At 40.6% G+C, this 21,975-nt stretch overlaps 1 protein-coding gene across 1 annotated transcript in view; it reads left to right on the top strand.

Moving 5' to 3' along the window:
• LOC122805307 (latent-transforming growth factor beta-binding protein 4-like) overlaps positions 1-21,975 on the top strand; it is a 348,095-nt gene that overhangs the window by 229,038 nt on the left and 97,082 nt on the right. The window lies entirely within an intron of this gene.

Below are 21,975 nucleotides of genomic sequence, written 5' to 3'. Positions count from 1 at the left end.
CAATCACTACAGCATGTCCTATGTATGTCAGTGCTGGGGTTCAGGTCTTTCATGTGCATAGCTCACTGGCATTCAGATTGTACAAGGTGCAGCATGTTCATTGATTCCAGCTTGGACATGGCTTTATACATCAGGCACAGATTGCCTCTGGGCAGGCAGTATGGCACTGTGTGGAGCTGCAGTTTGTTTAATCAGGCAACACATGGCATCTGTTTGAGCTCTTTGATCCTCCTGGTGGGGTACTTTTGGGGTCTTTCCAGTTGCTGGAGGTGTCTGCTGAGGTACATGCCACAAGGGCCATTGTACTCAATTGTGAGGCTGATGAAGGGTGATTGAAGAGGCACGATGACCTCCTCTGATCTAGATCTGACTACCTTCATGGTTAGGTGGGTATATGGTATGTTTCTGTAACCACTACAGCCACATGGTTGTCAAATGCAAGATATCTATCAAATTGTATCCCCAGGTCTCTTATTACTTCTAAAGTACTTAATGGGTTAACACCTATGTGGTAATTGGTGGGCACTTACTGTTTATCCACAGGGGATGACTATACACTTTTCTGCAATTAGCTTGATGACATGGCTCTGGCACCAGTTGTCTGTTTCTATGTGACCCTTTTGTAGGATGCTTGTGTCAGCTGGAGGGTCAGATAAGGTGCCCAGTTTGTAGTCCTCTGCAAACTTGTTCAGACACAGTCCTTCCATGTTGGCCTGTACCTATGGGAAATATATACCATGCAAGGGAGGTCCCAGGACTGAGCCTTGTGGGATGCCAGTTGTAGTTGGTTTGTAGTCTGACATGGCTGCAGCATGTCTGACCATGTCAGTTCTGTCCTTGGGCTGGTTTGCAACCCATCTACTGACATAGGGGTTTATATTTAAGCTGGTGAGCTTATCTATAATGAACATGTGGGGTATTGTATGGAAGGCTTTTGCAAGGTCCAGATAGGCTGTGTGGACCACATTCCCCTCATCAATGGCCTTGATGACTGTTTCAAATGAGTCAGACATGTTTAAGGGGCAGGATCTGCCCTTAAGAAAGCCACGCTGGGTAGGGTCCAGTGTCTGTAGGTCCCCAATATCTTTATTTCTGAGGTCCATGATGATCCTTTCCATAGCTTTGCAGACCGAGCTTGTCGGGATTCTGGGGTGATAGTTTGCAGTATCCATTGAGGCACCACCTTTGTGGAGAGGGACCACTGTTGCTGTACACTGCTCTTTGGGTACATATCCTGTGGTAAGGCTGAAATTGAGCAGTAGTGTTATTTGGCATTCCATTCTTCTTGGAGTTCATGTTGGACACAGCCCAGGACACCATCTGGTACCATTGATGCTGTGTGTCTTGCTTTGAAGATGCTGCCTGTTACCTCAGCATCTGCAATGTCAGGGGGCCAGCACTCTGCTGGGATAGATATTTGTCATTTTGGGGGGGGGGGGGTTGCACTGAACCTGTCAGGTTGGATGTTGGCGATGTGTGTGGGTTTGGTGTATTGTTTGTAATATTTGGTAATTCAGAGCATATCTGTGAATTCCCAACAAGGTTCCTACCATCAGTTAAGACAGCCTTGTGATTATCCTTAGTGTCCTGTACAATTTGTATCTCCATAGGTTCATAGGTTCATACTGGGCTATCTGCCCTAGGGCATTTATCAGCCTAGCCAGAGTGTGTGTGGCTTTCGCCACCCCTTGCTATGTGAATATTATGGCCATTTAGGGTTTACTTTACTGTGCCTCTGTCTAGATGTGACACACTGAAGACCCCCAGTGTAAATCTATGATCTCCCATCCACTTGGCAAGATTCCTGTTGAAGAGAGTCAGTGAGGGGCTCTGCCTAACATGGAGTGGGTTCTGTTCCAGAGTATAGGACGCCTCTGGGTTAGAAATCTGTTCCTCCAGCACATCCGATTTATTTATGTGTTGAGGTTGATGTCACTCTCATGGCTGTAATGGCTTTGGATTTTCTGAGGTGGAGCATGTCCATCAATTCTGTATTGGACATGACCTTGTACATCGGGCATACATCGCCTCTGAGTATGCAGTATGTGACTGCATACAGCTGGGGTGTTGTCAGCCAGGCAGCATATGACAAATGTTTGACACCCTTTATCCTCTTGGTCAGGTACTTTTGAGGTCTTTCTAACTGCTGCAGGTGTCAGGTATGGTATATCCCAAATGGGGCATTGTACTCACTTATGGGACTGATAAGAGAAGAGTATAGGGGCACAATGACCTCTCTTGATGTAGATGTGAATCCTTTCATGATAAGGTGGCCAATATAGCTGGTCTTCCTAGCCATGTTGGCAAAGTGAGTGTTGCATGTGGGGTTACTGTCCACTTGTGTCCCTAGGTCCCTGATTACTTCTTCCATATGTAATGGATTACCACCTCTGTGGTGATTTGTGAGTACCATGTCTGGTATTTGGGGAGACATTCATACTCTCCAGTGTCTTCATGGAGGCTGAGTGGTGTTCCTGGGTCTGAGAGGGTGGTCTGTAACATGCTACAAACTGTACAGTAGTTTTGCCTACAGTTAGTTGCACATGGATGGTTTCTGATGCTTCGTGCATTGTCAGTAACCTGGATGTGTGGGAATCTTTGATGAATATGGATACTCCCCCTCCTTTTGTGGTTTGGTACAGGTTTTGGGGCCGAAAAGCATGATTTGAGGTATAACCTGGTACTGCTGGGGTGCTCTCAGGAGCCTTGATGTAGGTTTCCATCACTGCACAGATATCGATGTTCTCCATACTGGGGAGGGCCTCGAGAGCGTGCATCTTGTGGTTTAGACATCTGGCATTGAGCAGCATTACCCTCATGTTTTTTCCACTTATGTTTTCTGGGGAGGTGGGTTTGTCTTTTCAGCCTTGCCTACAAAAGGCACTATGGAGGTGGCAAGAGCCTTAGCCAATATCCAGAGACACAGAGGCAACAGGTACAAGCCATCCCTGGCAAAGCAGCGTGGCTTGTCAAGCATGACATCCCAAGCAGACACACATTGTATCCCCTTGGAATGACACCAGTAATTGAGCCAATTGTTAAAGCTGATCATTCTGTGTTTGTACTGTGGTATCATTCTTGGTGGGGGTAGGATGCTGATCAGGGTCAGAGTCATACCAGCCTGGCCTATATAATCGGGGAGCTCCTCTATGTCTCTTTACATGTAGTCCAGGGAGGTACGTCTCAGGTCATTCACACCAGCATGGGCAATGACTGAGTCATATTTGTACTTGCTTTGGAGTGACCTGCATGATTGTGTTATGTGGCAGATTGTAGCAGCCTACAGGCAGCTAACTGTACCCTTTTCCTTGTTCAGTCTGGTGAGCGGGACATCGGTGTGTCTGCCTATGGAGTCACCTATTACAAGTGTATCAGGTATGTTGTTTGTCCTTAAGGGCTGTGACTGTTTGGCACACCAACTTTGTGGACTATGTGTTGCATGTGCTATGTTTGGGGGTAGTGGTTGCTTGGGTGTCTGCTTTGGAGGCCTCTGTTGATTTGGTGGTTTTTAATTATAGCCTCCAGGAATGTTTTTGTGTGTTTATGTATTTGATTTGCAGTTGTTTAAGGTCTATGTGAGTGGGCTTGTGGTGTGTGTGGTTACCTTCTCCTCCTGACTAGTTTAGACAGTACTAAGTTGAGAGAGCTCAGCCTCCAGTTTGGAGATGTGCTTGCATCTGTCACATATATTTGTATTTCTGGGGGGGGTGGAGGGGGTTGTCTGTGTACATGGGGCAGGTATAACGTTGGCCAAGATTCACAGATTCAACTTGTTGTAGCTGGCCTTGGGGGATTTTATGAGTGGCCATATTTTATTGCCATAATACTGATCAGAGATTACTTCCATTTTTGGGTTTGCTCTATCATGTGGTGACTTCCTCATTCTCTTGCATGGTTTGGTAATGGCTGTGGTCCACCATGCCAGATGCCTGCGTGTATGGTATTGGGCCTTGGTTTTATTTGGGATTGCATAATCCATGCATTCCTGACTGTGTTCATAGAATGCATTTATAAAGGGTTCTGAGGTGTGGCCCATATTTTCCACAGGCACAGGGCCTTTAATGGATTCCACATCAGTTTGGAGGAGTGCAACATTTCCTTTACACATGTTTTCAACTGCGGTTTTCTGGACAGGGACTGTGGTCCGGCTGTGAATATCCAGTGTGATTACTCTATGGTCTGATCTTACCAGTGAGGAATACACTTCTCATCTGGCCATAGAGTACCCATGTTGCTGATTATCACATCCAGTATGCTTACCCCACTTGTGGGAGTGGTACATTGTTTCTGAGCATGTCGGTTTATGCATTCTAGGAACCTACGGCCTAGGGTGTTGGTGCTGGGATAATGCTCCCAGTCTATGTTTGAGTATTTTCAGTCACCCAATATAATGTTGTTTGGAGAGCTTGATATTTCCATGTGTTCCAACGTAGGCCAAGTGCAATTCCTGGCATTAGGAGGGTAGTCTGTAGCAGGCTACAAACTGGCAAGCAGTCTTAGCCACTGTTACTTGAGCATGGATAATCCATGCTGCTTCTTGTTGTGGTACCAACATGGGGGTGTGGTTATCCTTGACAATTATTGCTACTCACCCTCCTTTTGTAGTCTGTTCCATGTTTTGGGGCAGGTAGTGTTAGGGTGCTCTTGTGAGCCTTAACCCAGTTTTCTGTTACAGGACAGATATCAACATTCTCCATGCTGAGGGGAGTTTAGACTGCACGCATCTTTCAGTTTGGACATTTGGCATTGGATAGCATTACATCTAGGTTCTTATCCCTTGTGATACCTATGGAGGTGGAGCATCATGCCTTGCTCAGCATGTCATCCCAGGCTGGCACGCATTGGATCCCCTTTGACTAATGGCAATACTTAAGCCAATTATTGTAATTGATCATCTCGTCTTCATATTGTGGCATCATGCTTGGTGAGGGTAGGATGTTATTCAGGGTCATCATGTTTGCATATACTACATGGTGTTGCATTGCTTAACACATGGCAATCATGCCTTAGGTGGTGCTGCAGGACTGTCTATGTTGGATGCACATACTACACTCCCTGTACTTGTTTGATAGTAGGTTGAGTCAACTTAGGCATCCCTTTTACTATATGTGTGAGTCAGAGAGAGGTGTCATTTCCTGGGTTCCTACTGAGCCAGTGTATGTGCTATGCATTGCCACTTTGCCAAGGCATACTGGGCATGCCTCCTTCTGCCTACTGGGGCAGGCTCAGGTTGTTCCTCCTCCGAGTCACGCTCTGCCTGTGATTGGCTTGGCAATGGTGGGGGGCTGTTTGGCCCAGCCCTTTTCTGGTCCTGCTGCAGCAGTTTTCGCAGAATCGTATTATGTAGCATAGCACATACCATGAAGATTTGGGTACATGTAGTTGGTGAGTACTGCAAGGCTCCACCAGATGTGTCCAGGCACCGGAACCGTGACTTGAGCAGCCCAAACACGCGCTCAATTAGATTTCGTGTTTGTGCGTGTGCCTCATTATGGCGTTCTTGTTCAGGTGTGTGTGCATTTCTGATGGATGTCTTCAGCCACGGCTCCAGTGCATAGCCAGCATCCCCCACTAAGTGACCATGTGGGATGTCCCCATTGGCAAATGTCTGGTACAGCTGTGTCAGATGCCAGATATGTGAATCGTGGTAGCTTCCAGGGCAGCCAGCATACACATTCATTATTATGCCCTAGGCATCACACATTACCTGGCAGTTGATGGAGGGGAAGCCCTTACGGTTAATGTAGGCCCTACCCCGCTCACTGGCTGGTGCTTTGATGCGTATATGCGTGCAGTCTATTGCACCCACTACCTCAGGGTATTCCGCTATTTGCTGGAAGAGATGCATATTGCTGGCAAATACCTCACGGGAATTGGGGAAATATACATGCTCACCGACATGTGCTAACATGGCGTCCAGGAACTGGTGCACTACCCTGGATGCTGATGCCTGTGATATCCCCATCATATCACTAGTTGGTCTCTGGAAGGTACCTGTTGCTAGTATTCTTAGGCCAACACATACTTTGGTTTCCACTGGGATGGGTTCCCCTCTGTTGGTTCTGTGTGTGAGGCGTGGCCTGCATAGCTCAACAATTTGCTGCAGGAGGTCTCTGTCCACTCTATAGCACTCCACTATCTCCAGCTCATGTAACCCTTGGTAGGTGACCCTGGGCCTGTACACTCTTCTCCGTCTCCTCACTGTGGGTTGTCTGGCAGCATTTGCATAGTCACCACCCTCAGCAAGTTGCATATGTCTCCTTATAACAGCTATGGCAGCCCCTAGCATTTTTGGTCTGAGTGAAGCTTTTTCAGTATTCACTTCTAGTAGCTTACTCCTCTGTTGCAGTGTCTCTTGAGAGAAACATTCTGCACTGTTGTTTGCAGTGTTTTAAGTGCTAGGCTGGGCTACTGTTCTGCCTGTGTAATTGCCTGCTTCTGATTGTTTTCACCTGCTAGCTCTGCCAGTAATTTCTGCTAGCTTCCTACTATTTCCCATGCTTCCTTTTTCCCTTCTGTTTCCTCAGGGGGGAGCAATGTGCATACCAGCATAAACACACTCACAGTGGCTAACACGCACGCACACATGCTTAGACGGACTAGAATCTGCTTATTCGGGTTAAAATGCGCGCACACCAGCGTAAACAAGCTTACAGATGTTTAAACAGGCTCCTACATGCTTATTCTGCCTTAAACACGTGCACTCACGCTTACACGCGTGCACTCTGTCTTACTCGTGCCTACCAGCATGCACACGCGAGCATGCATGCCCAGCAAGAAACTTTGGTATTATCCATCATGTACACCTTCCATTTCTTGGCTTTCCCATGCCTACTTGTTGACAGTCCTCTTTCCATGATGTGTGACTGATCTTTCCATGATGTGTGACTGACAGCTTTCACATGCCACTGTGCTCCAATGAGCTGCATTCCTTTCATACATTCCCCCCTGTGATGTCACCTATCTCCTTCTCTGTTACTCCCCCTTATCCTACTCCTACACTGCATGGATTGTGCTCATTTTCTATGTAACAGTGTGATTCACTGTCCTACCACTCATTTACATAGGATTGCCTACTAATGCTTAGTTACATGTCTTACACTCCGCTTCCCCCCTTAGCAACCCCTACTCGGTGGCCATGTTGTTTTACCCTGCTATTCCCTTCCATTGTATACTCATGCTTTGCATTAACCCACATTTGTGGGTTTAATATTTTTATTTTTTGTTTTTTTATAATACAGCCAGTTTGCACGACACTGCGCTATGTTTAAACATCGGCGATCGCCAAAAAAAAATATTTTTATTTCATGTTTGCATCAGGGTACGTTGCCAGTGGCCACATATTTGGCCATTGGCATGCTGCCTGCAACATTTGCAACCTTTATTTGGAGCTGACATGGCTCCATTGTGTTATTTGCAGAATGGTACTCCGTTATCAACTGAGTACATTTCTGCAGATAACACAGCTCTTAGACAGACAGGTTTCTGCTTCCTGGATCACGAATTAACCTCATTTGCATGCCTTTCGGCTGCAAGTGAGTTAATTAGCATATCCACGCCCTGCCCGTGTAAGAGCCGTTTTAGGTGCTCTCTTACATGCACAATCTGGCTGTTCCTGGATCGCGATGGCTGCATGGAGTCTTACACTACTCTTAGACTCCGTGCAAGCCGTCATGAATCCTGCCCAATGTGTTTGGTACTCATTATGTTGAACATCTGGCTTGAAAATTATATGAAATGTTGTAGATGTTTGATCAGAAGTTCTATAGAACTAGGGAAAGGTGGATCTTTTCACTGTAAATTAAATAAACATCATTAACATCACCATTTCTTAATATTTTTATTGCATTTTTTTATTCATATTTTTGTGACTCCCCAGATTATGAACTATCAAACTGTCATTACATAATTCTATTTGAAAATATTTCACAGCTGATTTGCAATTTTGTGACACAATTGCAAAATGATAATTGCTTAGTCTATGAAATGGAGACTTACAAAATATATGTTTAAAAATTTAAGACGTAGTGATGTTATCAGTGTTAGTAAACCTTATTAAACAGAATCTCATAAGGATTTTAAGGGACCACTTTACAAGTACTAAAAATATACTTATATTCCTGCATAAATTCAATAAAACAAAAGCAAGGGCCATTTCTAAGTATAACGATGACCACTGGTTAAGCATTTTTGGGAAATAACAGTCCTTCCAGTGGGTAAGGAGGCCCTTTGCCTGAGAGAACAGACCTCAGGACATCCCTTGATAGTTTATTCCCTGCGTTGTCCATGTCATTGGGCATTATTGATTACATTACATTATCTACCATATAAAGAAAGTTATTTGAACAGGAACATTTTTTTAGCCTTCATTTATAAAAAGTTATTTTAATTAATTAATATCCAATTCCTTTTTTTCAAGCATTTATTTATTTTATATATATATATATATATATATATATATATATATATATATATATATATATATATATATATATATATATTCTGGTTTAGCGTCTGCAAAGAAGCATACCTGCCAGGAACTGAAGCAGGGAACCAATGATGTGAAGTAGCAATGCATCTCAGTGCACCACATTACTACCCTTATTTTTAAAACAGTTATAAAATATTACCAAGGGAACATGGAGTTCTTAGTTGTGCTTTGATTTGTAAACATCAAATCAGTCTTTAAATATGCTTTATGTTATGGATCTGCAATACACCTGTTGCCGTTATTATTAACCACAGCAAATGTTTAAAGACTTTGCCATTACATTATTATTCATTTACTGTCATCTGAAACATATATGACATGTGAATAAAATATTTATGATTAATAAATTATGGGTGTTTGTCTTTGAGGATTTTTTTAAAGCACATTAGGTCACTGAGGCTTTACCCAGCTAAGTCCTGAAAAAAACACAGAATGTTCAGAAATTGTTGTTTGCTGTAAAACCAGACATTATTTATCCAAGGTAATGCAGTGTGTGCAGTAAATTTTAGTAAAGTGGAGCAGAGGACACAGCCCATTCATATGTGAACAGAGGAGAGGCCTGTCTTCCACTGGCTATGTGTTTCTGTTGGGTAAAAGCTGAGAGTTATATTCATTTTTGTAAATCTTGCAATTCTTAATGAGTGATCACTCGTTGGCCCCATTGACTTTGGAAATATTCAGATATCTGCAAAATATATTTATTGGTGCTTTGTTTCAGTTCAGCTTTACAGGCACTATATGTTTAAATATAGATAAAATCAAATCACTTGTTCTCAGGCTATGGCTTGGTAACAAACTTTATAGGTGTAAAAAGGAAGAAAAATGCTCTTTTGAAGTTTCTGGAAATGGGTAGAAGATTCTGAGTAAAATTCTGATCCGAATAATTTAATGAAGTTGAGTGTGTGTCTAAGTTTAAGTCTTCAAAGCATTCAAACATGAGGAGGAAGCATAACTTGGAAAAGTAAAATATAGAGCTGCAGCATTTTATACGCACACACACACACACACACACACACACACACACACACACACACACACACACACACACACACACACACACACACACACACACACACTCATATTTATTTATTTATTTATTTAATATTTGTTTACCAGGAGAGTTTAAATGGGGAATTTGCCCATTTTCAGTGGAGGCTCAGGGCGAAAAGCTCCACAGAAAAAAAAAAACAGTACAGACACACAGAACAGTACAAGACAAATAATACCTTCAAATACAAAAAACAGAACAGCAATATAACATATCTATCCATATATATATATATATATATATATATATATATATATATATATATATATATGGGTCTAGCTGACAATATGGAATGCTGAGATGATCAAAGATCACATCGTCGAGACAAAATTAACAAAAACCCATTTCATTGGCGAAAGATCAGATCAACAGAGATCTTCCCAGGGTAAGTAACCTGTTGGTCAACAAGGTGAACTTTGTCCTTTTCCCAACTATAGTGTGATCCCAGAGTTGGTATATTTAGTTGGGGGGGAATGTGGAGAGTTGAGGATGGTGTGGTTTAATTTTTGTGAGTTTTTCAATGCGTGAATACTTCCCGGGGAAGATCGTCATTCATGTGGTGTTTCAAGTGAACCGGGTTTTCGTTCATTACATCTGGGCAATGTGTTTCTTCTAGGATTTCGACATTCTGAAGTAGACCCGTATATGTATATATGTATATCTACACACACACACACACACACACACACACATATATATATATATATATATATATATATATATATATATATATATATATATATATATTTGTATGTATACATTGTGTGTGTGGGTGTACTTTGAAACACTGAAGTACACAAAAGTCGAACAGCTAATGATTAATCCCAAAAGATCAAAAGTCAAAAAAATGAAACAATAAAACACAATGTTTTTGCAGAGGGGCAATCCCCCTATACTCCCCACTAATTACATATGCCATCTCCAAGATCACTCTACAGTGGGGAAAAGCAAATTCCCAATCTCCACTGTGCACAATCATGTATAGATTTAACACTGGCAGAAGCAATCAAATAACTTTCAATCACTTCTGCCACATTCAACATTAAAAACATTCAATTATACGGCGTGATCTCTCCACTAATAATGAATATCACTGCCTAACTCTTGCCAAAGCTAAATGGACAGCAGTACATTTGAGAACCAGCCTCCTACTAGGAATCACTAACTGACAAAGCTCTTTCTCCTGAGGCATCATCTTCTCTCATTCAAGAACTTTTCACCCAAAGCCCTGTACATAATCTCAGGGGTATCTCTCATTCTCAACCTACTCTACTAACTCCAAAAACTAAACCTTATTGCACTGACCGTACATTCTCCATCCCAGCATCTAAACTAAATGACTCCATCCCTCTTTCAGTACAAGGCATGCAAAAGTACTCAGACTTCAGACAACAGCTCAATGAACACCTCTTTTCCCAAGCAAAGTGCAGCTGCACTGACTCATGTCACATTACATAAATTCTGCAGTTTTCTCACATCCTTTTATCCCTATTTCATCCTTCCTTACCTGATCTTGTCATCCCCCTTACTTATTGTCTTTCATTCATCCAACATCCCTGTTATAGGATCATAGTTTCATAGGTGTATTTTAGGCTAAAGATCACTAGGGCTCTTATAAGCCTAGCTGTAAAATCCAAATGTTACTCACAAACTTGATTTATATAGGGGTGATTTACTGACTGCCTTTGTCCATCAAAAACATGGGCACAGGACCAGGGGTCATTTTTGTTTACCCATCCACTGGTCCAAGTTGCGCTTAAACAGACCCTGTTCCAGAGAATGGGAATTCTCTGAGAAACATATCAGTCTCTCCAACATGTCACAGCTATAGTGTCACTAGCAAAATTTACTTCTGTTAATCTAGAAGTTATGATGCTGTTTGTTTTGTTAATGTGGAAAATGTTCATCAAAATTGGGACCAGGGATGCCTTGCATGCCAGACAAAGATCACCTCTCAGAAACCTGTATGATACTGTGTAAGTAGATAGGACTTTGAGGCAGTCAGCTTAGGACATTGTGCTTACTCCCTGTATTTTTTTTTTTGTAAGGAACCTTTGAGGATGTTCCAGTTGCTGCATGTGTCTGGTCAGGTACATAATGAAAGGAGCATTATACTCTCTGATGGGTCTGATGAGGCCAGAGTACAGTGATATGATGACCACTCTGAACCTAGGTGCCATGCCCTTGCTTATAAGTTGAGTAACATAGAAGGATTTTCTTACTACCTTGGACAAATGTTCATCGAATGCTAGATTACTATCTATATGAGTTCCCAGATCCCTGAATAGTCAAACAACTTTTAAGGGTGTTTTATTGATGACATAGCTACTCAGGGCGGTTGACTTCCCAAAGGGTATTATATTACATTTTGTGTTATTGAGTTTTAAGCTATGGCTTTGGCATGAAGCATTTGTCTTTGTTAGGCCTTCCTGGTGGGTGTTCTCATCTTGGGGGGATTCAGTAACTGCTTCAATTTTGCAATCATCCACAAACTTGATTAGCCAGAGGCCTTTGTCATTGGCTTTGACATCCAAGAAGTAGATGACAAAGAGGAGTTGGCCCAGCACAGAAACCTGGTGGACTCCACTAGGGACTGGCCTCTTTGTGCTTGTATCGTTGAGACAGCTTGCTATCCAGCATGTTAAAAAGGGGTTTATACCTAGTTCTGTAAGTCTGTTGACAAAGCCTGAGTTAGGAATTGTATCAAATGCTTTAGCCAGATTTAGGTAGGCAGTATGTTTAATTTTCCTATCATCCATTGCCTTAGTGATCTGTTCAAAGAATCCAACCAGATTCACTAAGCATGCTGTTCCTTTGACAAAGCCAAACTGGGATGGACCTAATTTCTGGAGGTCTCCTATGTCCTTATTGATAATTTCCATGATAATTATTTCCATGGCTTTGCAAGTCAGACTAAGGGATCTGTATTTTCCAGGATCTGTTGACAGTCCTGCCTTAAGAAAGGGGATGACCGTCACAGCCATCCATTCATGTGGAATAAAGCCTGTTTTAAAACTATTGTTAAATAATGACTCTAGGGGTCATAAGGACATATTTTAGACTGTTTAACAGGCATCCTGGGATGTTATTGATGCCCAATGAGGTCATGTTATTGGCTTTAGTGAATGCAGCCAGTGCATGATCTGTAGTTACAGTTGTAGGGGTTATATTTGAGGGTATTTTTGGGGGATGGTTTGCGGTTGGGGGAGTAAAACTGGAACTGAAATAGTTCAATAACAGGTTTGTTATATTGCCAGGCTTGGTGAATGTGGCACCAGTAACAACCAGTTCAACACATTGCTGTGTGCTATTCTCTATATTCAGACATAGCTGAAGAAGGTTTTATGATTATCTTTCACTTGGATGATTACTTAACCTCAAAGTTGGCTTTACTTGACATAATTAGCCCTCTTAGTGGCCTGTTTAGTTTGATGAGAGAGTTTTTTATCACCATGTGAATTATTCTTCCTGACTTTTACCATAATTTTTTTTTTCCTTTTGTTGTATGGCCTCTTTAATCTGGGATGCCACCAGGGCAGTATACTACTGGGGCTAGTATTTCTGGAAGATACAGCAGCCTCTATGCAGACATTGACATAGGCTGCTGTGTTCTCAGGGTTTGGAGGGACAGTAAATTTTGACAAACCACTTAATTAAAGTAAATTTGCTTTGGAATAGTTAATAACTGTTATTAATTTTAAATGGATTATGGAGTTAATTTTGAAGGAGACAGCTTTCTGTTAGGACCTTGCATTGCAGGACAAGACAATGAAGGGGGCAGCATTCTTCCATAGTTGGAGCCTGTAGTGGGTGTATTCACTACTTGGCCATGGGTGTTTGTATTTATGAAGTCCAAAAATCTCTGTGCTTGCAGATTTTCGGCCATTTAAGATTCCTAGTCTATAGTAGGGTAATTAAAGTATTCCATAAGTAGGGTGTTAGCGTGGATAGTAAGTGTCTCCAGTAAGTCCAAGTATGTATTGTGAGCTTCTTGGGGCATGGAAGCTGAGGTAGTATATGGTATGGTATGTTGTTTATGGAGATCTGCATATGGAGGAACTCCAGCACATCATTCCAACCACCCAAGAGGTATGCTTGTTATTGATATATATTGAGACACCTCTACCTTTAGCCCTTGTCTGTGCAACTACTGATCTGAAAATCTGTAAGACACTGAAATCTTGCACTGCAGGTACTCCCTGGCACTTTAAACCATGTCTCGGTAACTACACAGATTTCTATATTCTCAAGTGTGAGGAGGGCTTGGAGAAAGTGTAGTTTTTCATTTAGGTTCCAGACACTGAGCAGTAACAACCTGGGGCTCAGTTGAATTTGTCGGTAGGTTTGTCAGTTCAGCATTGCTTAAAAAAAGGCACTATGGGGGTGTATAAACTTTTAGCATCTCTTTCACACTTATTCTCCAGCCTACTTACCTCTACATGCCTCTCTCAACTTTTGTCTGTTTTCTCCCAATGGTATAGTTTTCTGCAACTATTCTGCCTTGCCTCTTCCAATGTCTTCATACCTCTCTATATAATGATATGCTGCTATCCCTGTAGCATAAGCCATGTCAGTCATTATGGTTATATCTTATCCGTAAAGCTCTGTTAAGCATAATTCCATTTCTATCCATGTTTTACCATTGTAAACTGTTTCTTGAACTAAATGTTGTAGTGTGTGTGTGTGTGTGTGTGTGTGTGTGTGTGTGTGTGTGTGTGTGTGTGTGTGTGTGTGTGTGTGTGTGTGTGTGTGTGTCTGTGTGTGTGTGTGTGTATGTGTGTGTGTGTGTGTGTGTGTGTGTGTGTGTGTGTGTGTGTGTGTGTGTGTGTGTGTGTGTGTGTGTGTGTGTGTGTCCCATTTAGATGATGGAAGTTTCAGAACTTTGAATTTCATATGGCCGGGACCATTTGATTGAAGTTTTAAAACTTCAAACATCTAAACAAAAACAAAAAAATCCCTAGATGTTTATGCAGGGGGGTGCACCTCCAAACCCCCTGCTATTTAAATATACCAACTCCGAGATTGAGCTACAGTGAGGAAAAGAGAAAATTTACACATACCTATATTTGTTTTTAGCATATCTTTGTATATGTAAATATGTTTTGCTCATTTATTATGTGATCCTATTCACCTGGGCTGGGCCTGCAAATGCCCATTGAGATCAGTGCACTACTCTGGTAAACAAATATAAATAAATAAATGCATAAATAAATAAAATAAAAATACATCCAGGATCCCAGTGAAGAATTCCCTGTGGTTGCACAGTTATGTGTATATTTTCAGTTAATAATCAACATGTTGAAAAATGCAACATCGACACATACTGTGCATGCTCTGAGGATTACTTTGGAGCAGGATAACCATATAATGGTTAATGATTTAAAGAGAAATCCTAGATCTTATAACCTAAGAAGATTAAGGTTAAACCTTTCATCTCCATTATTTTATTTGTAGTTCTGATACCTTACACAGCTGCAAGAGGTATTCCTTCCATGTTATTATTTCTTAAATGCTTGCTTTGTTTTTTTTTTGTTTTTTTTTTACAGAATGAATGTACTATGTTGCATAGATTACAGCATCGATTTGTGATTGATTGACAATTCCCAGGAAGGGGAGTATTCCCTTTCCTTGAGGACTGTATGATCTTGAAGTCAATATATATATATATATATATATATATATATATATATATATATATATATACATACATACACACACACACACACACACACACACATATATATATATGTGTGTGTGTGTGTGTGTGTGTGTGGTCAGAAAAGTCTTTTACTTGGTTCATCTCACAAGTAAAGGGATTGCATTCAGAAAAAAGGAGGTTATTACTTCTCTATACTTCTCCCTCATTAGGCCAATTCTTCTTTCGGCTTTTCCCGGTTAGGGGTCGCCACAGTGGAACTCCGGTCTGCTAATGATTGGCAGTAGATTTTTACGGTGCCGAGGTGCCAGCTCGACACCCAACCTTCAACTAAGGTATGCCCATTCACACATGTCTTTCGAATGCCACTTGACTGCGGGGAGGACATGCAGACTCCACACAGAAGGCGCTCCAGCCAAGAATCGAACGGAAGAACCTCTTGCTGTGAGGCAACAATGCTACTGCTGCACCACCACGGCTCCCTCATTATAATTGAGTATAATGCCCTGTTTGGTCTGTACATATCCAAACATCTGCACCAACTAGAAAGGCCACAGAAATACCTCTCCATGGCCTCCAACGCCTGTTCTATGCAGACAGACTCAAATCACTATCACTCTACTCAGAATCATACAGATTTCTCGAAGGTGATCTGTGTCTCATCTACAAGGCAATCTCAGACCCCGCCCTACTAGAGATGCTCCATATCCATAAGTCTAACTCCTCATGCATTACCCTCTCAGAAGGTCTGAATCTAATATGCGACATCAACAAAACCTGCTGGAGAGACAGGTTTGTTTCCCAGAGGCTGCCCTGTGTCTGGAATAGACTTCCCATACACATTAGAGTATTTTGCTGACCCTCTTCAAGTGCAACCTTGATGAGTGGATGGGAAACCACAAATTTGTACCAGGGGTTCTACCTGTGTCCCTCATTGACAGAGGTGATAGGTGCTAACTGAGGTTTCTTTTTGGAGATAAACTCTTGGCTAGGCTTGTAAGGGCCCCAGGACCATTAGCCTAGTAACCTTTTATGATCCTGTGATACATAGTTCAATTAATAAACTACATAATATTATCACATGAAGTGCAGTAACAAATACCAGAACTGACACACAGGATAAATGAAGTTAGATCCTAAAATCACACAGTGAATATTAAACAGCAACCATAGGATACTGAACACCTAGTAAAGTGCAATCAATAGTGATAACCAATGGTAAAGATATTAAGCATTTTAAATATGGGCAAAAGACTAACCGAAAGTAAGAGATTTTGCAGTTGGAGGACATTAGAAAATGAAGTTAAAGCAGGGAGCTATTGGAGAAGTAACTGGTGCGTTGGCTAATAAGAGAAAGGAAAGGGGAAAAAGAAGAGCAAGGAAGGAAGTGAGGGGAGAGAAAGGAAGAAAAGGAAGGAGTAATGAGTAGTGTCAGCCTGGGGTACGACAGGTACAGAGTCAGGATTAAGGAGAAGTCTCTTTAGAGAGTGTTTGAATGTGTGACTACATGGCATTGCTCTAATACTTGTAGGAATACTGTTCCAGACCTTGGCTACTGAGTAGGAATATAGGCAGCGACTGATGATTTTTTTCAGTTTATGGATTTCAAGGAGGTGTTTCTCAGATGAGGGAAAAAGGTGATTAGAGAGAATGGTGCTGGCAGTTGCTGGGCAGGATGAGGATTTCTATACCATTTTATGAGCAAGGAGGAGTTGGGTGAACATGAGGTAGTGAAGTAACTCAAACCAGTTTAAATATCTATTGGCGGAGTTGTATGACTGACTGGCTCAAATCTAGCTACTTTGTTATAGCAAATCTCAAGTTTTGATTTTAGGGAGATCTGAATGTTGGTGAAAATGGGTGGGGCATATAGTAGTGAAGGAAGGTGGTATGTATTGACTAGAATAACTCTTGAGAAGTTGGTAAGGAATCTTTTTGATCTAGAGAGCATGCCCAGTTTTTGGTGTGTTGTGTTTATGCACTTTTGAATATGAATAGAAAGTTCACCCTGGGGATCACTGCAGTCACTGTACTTGATAGAGGCACTGGGAACTAACATCAGGCGGCATGATGCCAGGGCACTTCTACGGGCTAGGCTTGTAAAGTCTCCAGGGCCATTAGCCTAGTACACACTTATGAAGCTATGAAGATCAAATTTAATTGATCATCTATTATGACATCAAGTAACTTTCTGTGAGATACAAGTTCAATTTCTCTATTTTGAGAGAGGATATTTTGAAGATTTGGGTGCCACATGGGTTGTGAAAGTTTTCAGAACATGGATTCCATATTACTGATTTAGGCAGAGTACAAATGTTCAAGGTAATTGGTGCTTTAAACATAATTAAATAAAAGGGTTGAGTTTCTGTCTTAGTTCACTATTTTTCTCATGCAAGGATATGTGTATATCTCAAATGTCCCCGATTTTGCCTCCTATGTTTGCCCTGCCCCTCATAAAATGTTTGATTTTGTGGTAAACTACTGAGGATTACAATCAGTCAGTCAGTTAGCCTGTCAGTAAAGCCACACATCAGAGTTTCATACTTCTTATTTTTTTAGAATATGAATGTTGATGAAAAACCTGTTGCTGTATTAACTTTTCAAGTGAATTAGCAAAATATTTAAAACTTGCTCCCTGATTTTCCTCCTTTGTTCCTTCCTTTATTTTTGACTTTGCCCAGCATTCTTGCAAAGAAGTATAAACTGTAAGATTAATTTTTCATAACAAGATATTTTGAATGAGCTGAATTAATAAAACCTGAAATCAGAAGTGTATGATCAAAGATTTGATCTTAGGCAGATTCATTTAGGAGAATATTTTGCCTATGTCTTATGAGCTGAGAAGAGAACTATATTTCCTATTACTTTTCAAAACTGGGAAGGTTACATTTTTTACACTAAGCTGACACGTTCATTTCTCCTTTAAGCATTTCAGACCAAATTTCAGTGTTTCAGTAAAGTAATATGACGAATATGTCGAAACAGACAGCTCTGAGTGTTTATCATTATATTAAGCTTAGGACATCAGACAGCTCTTAGCAAGGCTGGAAACATAATTTCTTAGATGTCTGATTCATTCAAAATCAATCACGTGTAAATGTTGATATTTAACTTAAAAACTGTAACCCAGCCTTAACTTTTATGTCATTACTGGTGCATTTCAAATATAAGACATCTAGCAATGAAGTTAACCTGTATTACAGGAGCATGTGCAATGTGAAAATATTTCATTAGTTTTGTTTGCTCATCAGGTAAGTAAACCAGACTAATAGCCCTTTTTAAGATGTGTCATCATTTTCAGCAACAAATAAAATTGCTGCAAGTTCATGGTTATTTTAGCTAAAATAAGCCATAAGAAAGTAGCAAAACCAATACAATAAATACTTTGTATATCATTATTAATTTTGCTTAAACATTACAATCAGGTGCAGCAGAGTGTGTCTTTAGTTTAATATATTTTATAATGTAAGTAATAAAATATGATTCCATAAGCATAGTGGCATTTCTTGATGCCAAGTGTTAGCAGTTTGGTGTACTGTTGAAATTTTAAAACATAGAATGAACTACAGTAAAATAAATATTACATTATGGTTTATATGAGTCATATGTAAAACCAGAAAATTATGGAGAAAAGAATAACAACAAATATAGATAGCATTCTGACATAAATATAAAACATTGGTTATATAGACTAACCCTAGTAGATGAAATTTGTGTTTATAAGCAGATTTCAAAATAGAAATCCTCATCCATCTGTTGCTATGCCTAGCATGGGGCCTGACTCATAGCTATCATTTAAAGTTTTTTTTTTTTTGTCCTCTCCTTTTTATCCAGGATACTAGCTTTCTTAGGAACAAAGTAAGGAGGTGCAGCTTCTGTATTGTCCTGAATAAACTGTGTAGAGTGATTGCATATACTGAGAAAGGTCTTAGCTCCCTCAGATTTTTAGAAGGTTAATATATTGGATAGCCTCCATTTTATTCTTTTGAGGGGTAATCTGTGTGGTGTGATTTTATACTGTAGCCGACCTTTTTTTCCTGAACCAGTATACTTTTTTTGAGGAGCAACTTGGTCCCAGCATTCTTTAGCTGGTTCAATACATTGGTCACGTCTGCAAGATGCTTCTTAAAAGTGCTAGATTTAATTAGCATATCATCTGTACAAATCTGACTCGCTCTGCAATCTGCAGTTGATTTCAGGTATCCAGGTGTTCTGCTGTCTACTAAATGTGAACGCTAGTTTTTATTGGTCTTCATGATGGACTTTTAGGTCCATTGTACTGAATTTAATTTGCACCCTTAACCAGAGGCAGGGTAGTGGATCAGCACCCCCCCCCCCACCGCAGCAGATCAGATCATTCAGCTGGCCCCTCCCCAGCCATTTCAGTGTCTCATTACTTGGCTATAAATACTGTTTAAACGGTTCCCATTCAGAAGCCTGAAACATCATAAGCCTGAAAATCAAAATCCTGAAACCAAAAGCCTGAAAATTCAGAATCCTGAAAACTCAAAATCCTGAAAGCCCAAAATCCTGAAAGACCAAAATCCTGAAACTCAAAATCCTGAAAACACAAAATAGACATACTGATGTCATTGTGGCTTTGCTATTGTTAGCCCTGTGGTGTTAGGTCATGCGTTGGGGTCAGGTAAGTGTGCGGTTGGTTTTATTTTAGGGTTAGGGGCGGTTTAAGTGAGTTAGGGTTAGGGTGCAGGTTAGGCATGTATGCAATAGTGACAAATATTGGGGTTAGGGGCGGTTTAAGTGAGTTAGGTTTAGGGCGCGGGTCAGGTGAGTGTGCGATAGTGACGGACCTTAGGGTTAGGGTTAGGGTCAGGGTCAGTTGGTAGATATTAGTGTCTTTATAGTGACATATTAGCATTATTTGTGTTTTCAGGATTTTGAGTTTCAGGATTTTGGTCTTTCAGGATTTTGGGCTTTCAGGATTTTGAGTTTTCAGGATTCTGAATTTTCAGGCTTTTGGTTTCAGGATTTTGATTTTCAGGCTTATGATGTTTCAGGCTTCTGAATGGGAACCTGTTTAAACTCATCAGTATGCTTACTATTGTCTTCTTTACTTCTTCAATGATTACAAATATTTGAATTTAAAATTTTGATTTCAAATGTTATAGCATAAATACTGATAGACATTTGCTAAACAAAACAAATCTGTCTCACAATGAAAACAGACTTAGCCTGAACAGCAAGTTTCTCTGTCCTTGAAATGGGATTGAAACCCACATTCAAGAAAAGTGCATCTGGCCAGTGGCAGATTAAATTTACCTTTGGGCTGTTTTCAAACCATTGGCCCCTTGCACACATTTGTAGGATCATGCATACGACCATAGATTCTTTGAGTCACCTTCCTGATTGTATTAAATTATATTCCTTGTATAGTACAGCAACACTTATTAGTGAATTTTAAATTTGTAGTTTTGAACATTTTTCCAGTAAGCAATGAATGTGAAGTCATATTCAGGTTTATATCCAGCCTTGTATGTGACCACAAAATGTCGCACATACACACACATTCATGAATCAATAATGACAAAACTGCCCATTTCAGAACATTTCAACAATAAAAAGCTATTCAGACCTCTTTCATGTGCTGAAGCTTACAGTTCCTTAAAAATGCACTGAATAAGTCACCATTCCTTGAAAATGCACTGAGGTTGTGGGTTCATACCTCTCAACTGTCCAGAATTCCATAGAATGCCCAGATTTGTGCCTCATATTTTGGTTTGCTCATCTTAAAATGTGTGTTTTGTTGGCAAACTACAGAAGAATGAGGTCACTAAATAATGGCATACATTTGAGTTTCAGACTACATATCCTTCAGAAAATGCAAGATAACACAAAACCTCTTATTCTAACACCCTTCTAAGTTTATAAGAGCAATATTTAGAAACTGTCCCTATTTGTGGGTCATTGTCCTTTATTATTTAAGGCTTTGTCCAGATTTCTTATGTTCAGCAGGAAATTGATTGTCTGTGGGACCTGGGTATTAAAGCTCTACATGATCATCCATTTGTTCATGGCTTTCTTTGGGTATTTTAATTGTGGAGATTTCTTATGTTAGGAAGTTTTGAAAGGTATGGTTGGTGCAGAGCATGCAGGATCTTGACTCCTATAATCAAGGTACAGACTTTGAGCCTGAGTAAATTAACTGATCTGCCATCCCAAACTTGGGCATTTTACACACACTCACATCACACACTCACACACACACACACACACACACACACACACACACACACACACACACAGACACACAGACACACAGACACACACACACACACACACACACACACACACACACACACACACACACACATTTTTGTTCTTGGTTGAAGAAGAATAAGCACTTTACCAATATGTTTATTTTGTTCTGTGAAGAACTAGACAGCAATAATATTGGGTATTTAAATTCTGCATGAGGAAGTGGAAAAGAAGAAGCAAGCAACAGCAGGTGTATGCATCTCTGCATGCACTGGGTGCTCTTAAAGAAGATGTATTTTTTAATGAAACAGTAAATGTTGTGGAAGGTCCCCTTCCAGCCAGCAGGCCCTAGGTGGCTGCCTAGTTTGCATAGTGCTGGATTTGGCTTTGCCTTCAACCTTCGTGAAGTTTCAGTCCAGTTATGTAATGAGCCAATGAAATTAAGGGCATCTATTGATTTAGCTTTCTTTAATTTATAGTGAGCCTCAATTTACCTATAGGCTTTAGAACATACTACATGGTAAAGTGGTGCATAGACCTGACTTGTAATTCCCATCTCCATCA

The sequence above is a fragment of the Protopterus annectens genome, chromosome 6.part1, assembly GCF_019279795.1.
Source record: "Protopterus annectens isolate FY-2018-M chromosome 6.part1, PAN1.0, whole genome shotgun sequence".
Classification (NCBI taxonomy): Eukaryota; Metazoa; Chordata; order Ceratodontiformes; family Protopteridae; genus Protopterus; species Protopterus annectens.
The sequence above is the reverse complement of the archived record's forward strand: the minus strand, read 5'-3'. Positions and strand labels throughout refer to the sequence as shown.